This window comes from Amphimedon queenslandica, unplaced genomic scaffold (assembly GCF_000090795.2).
Source record: "Amphimedon queenslandica unplaced genomic scaffold, v1.1 AMPQUscaffold_8521_Cont19535, whole genome shotgun sequence".
Classification (NCBI taxonomy): domain Eukaryota; kingdom Metazoa; phylum Porifera; class Demospongiae; order Haplosclerida; family Niphatidae; genus Amphimedon; species Amphimedon queenslandica.
Window position 1 is genome coordinate 1 of NW_003551202.1, and position 2604 is coordinate 2604.

Genomic DNA, 2604 nt, shown 5'->3' on the forward strand with positions numbered 1-2604 from the left:
CACCTGATTTATGGTGTTCTTCATTTACTTTACTCATTCTCTCTCTCTCTCTATCCCTCCCTCTCTTTTTCTTTCTCTCTCTCTCTCCTTCAGATTCAGCGTATTCCTCCATTAGAGAGCAGTATGATTGCACTGGAGACATTGCTGGGTCAAGATGAGACCATTTCTGTTGAAGAGTTGTTAGACAGTGAGTGATGTCATAATATGATGTAATGTGATGTCATGTTGTGTCTATTTATAGATCCGTCTGATTCTCCTGTGCTGGTCAATGGACGTGCAGTAATGGAAAAAAGACTTAAAATGTTTTAACTTGTAGCACATTATTATTATTATTAACGAAAACATCCAAGTATTAAATACAAGTTTAGGTTTAAAAGTTTTTTGAATTTAAACTTTTAATTTAAAAGTTTTTGAAATGGACTTCTTGCCCTTCACTACACTTGCAACTCCAGCTCCCATTTCCATAGCTGCAAAACTCCTACAACCATCACTCCAGGTACAGCTCCACTTACTGAACTGATTCCGCAGTACCAATATTAGCACTTGCTTCAATTCCAGCAGTCACTTTGCCAAGAATAGTCCTGACAGTTCCTCCTACTACCAATGTATCAATGATGGTATTTCTTATAGAGCAAACAGATATAATTTTGCTTCAGGTTTGCATCGCAGCTCACATAGTTCCAAAGATCAACAACCCAGTTATCACTTGTAGGTATGTAGCTCCTTTTGCACACTGTTCCCACTCTTTCTCATTCCACACATTATGCAGCTTGGTACTCTGTCAGCAACTTTGTCACTGGTACTATTTTTCTTCATTGCATCTTGAATAGATGTTGAATTTCATTTTGCTGCGCTTTGATTCCTTTTTTATATCTTTCCTTGATTCATTTGTCGATCGTCCTTTTCTGTCAAACTCTGGTTCACATCTCATTTGGTAATTATCATGCACCAAAAGTAAAGATGAGAATAAACAGATTAATCAAATCGTTGCCCATTCTGTCCCTCAATCCTATCATACAGCTTGTGACATATAAGTACAATATGTATACGGTCACAGTCTTGATTTTAGTAATAGACTTAATTATACTCTGGTCTGTTACTGACAAAATGACTAAATCCCAGTGTATTGTATATCTTAAAATATACGCCCCCCACTTTGCAACTGTTCTCTTCAATTGGATCATGACAAGTTTGAATATTTGGTTTACCAATTGTTGCTGCATCCTTCCCCAGCATTTTATATGTCAATGAAGACTTTCTCCTTCCATTGTGACCAATGAAAAGTATCTTTATTTTTGGTTGGTTTTATGAGTTTTCAGGTTGTAGTAATGCATCTTGATCTAGATAGAGAAGACCTACATGTAGATCTAGGCCCAGATCTTACACCTTGATCTATTGTGGTTGAGAAAGAATTGCCATTATGATTATACCTGGGCATTAATGCATAATTATCATTATGATTATGACTTACCAGTAAAATTACAACGTTCAACTGTCCATGATTATCATGTGAGCACTTTATTTTAAAAATACAAAATTTTAAATAGCACTTGAAAATTCAACATACACAATATCTGGTTAAATAATTTATTCTCATTAACTACAAAAGGTTTACAAGTTTTTTCTCTTCTGGCCCTTCTGGCATAACACATGCAACTTGAATTCCAATTCCTATTATTGCAACTGCAGCACTAAAAATCCGCCCAACCTTTCCTCCAACAAAAAGTCCTCCAACAAAAATTCCTCCAACAAAAAATCCACCAACAGCAGCTCCAGCTACTGTACTAATTCCTGGTGTCATAACAGGAGCAACTATAGTGGTTTTAATTTCTGAAATGGCACCCACCGGTATTAATCTTTCTAAAATAGTAGATTTTGCTGAACGAACAAATGGTCTTGCTTCAGGTTTGCATCGCTGCTCACATAAATCCCAAAGGTCTTTAATCCAGTTATCACTTATAGGCAACTCCTTTTGCTTACCATTCTTTTTTCTTTTTCCACAAGTTACACAACTAGGTATTTTGTTAGCAACTGTGTGCTTGATACCTATCATTTTTAACACTTCTTTTAACCTACATTCCATTTTTGCTTGCAGTGTCACTAATCCATCTTTAATTTCCTCCTTTGATTCTTGTGTCAATCTACCATCATTAGTATACTCTGGTTCACATCTCATTTGGTATTCATCACCAAAAGTAAAGACTAGAACAGACAAATCAATCAAATCGTTTCCAATGATGTCAACAAGGACCTTAAGCTTTTTCACAGTTGCATCATCAATCCTATCATATAGCTTGTGACATATTAGCACTATGTCTACGGTCTTGATTTTAGCAATAGACTCCATCGTCTTCTTCTCTGTTATTGAAGGGTCACCAAATCCTATTGTATTGTATACTGTAACTTCTACTTCTCCAACTTTACAGCTGAGCTCTTCAATTAGATTGTATTGAGTTTCATGATCTGGTTTACCAACTGTTGCTATATTTATCCCCAGCATTTCATTTATCAATGAAGATTTTCCACTTTCATTCTGACCAAGAACAAGTATCTTCATCTTAATATTACTTTTACATGGTGTTGCATAGTTTTCTATGCATAAAA

General features: G+C 35.6%; 1 long non-coding RNA gene across 1 annotated transcript; it reads left to right on the forward strand.

Annotated features, from left to right (window-relative positions):
* The first annotated feature begins 74 nt into the window (after positions 1-74).
* On the forward strand, positions 75-292 carry LOC109591286 (uncharacterized). Its single transcript, XR_002189747.1, has 2 exons — positions 75-187; positions 242-292. It is a non-coding gene; the product is annotated as an uncharacterized LOC109591286 (long non-coding RNA).
* The last annotated feature ends 2312 nt before the right edge of the window (positions 293-2604 follow it).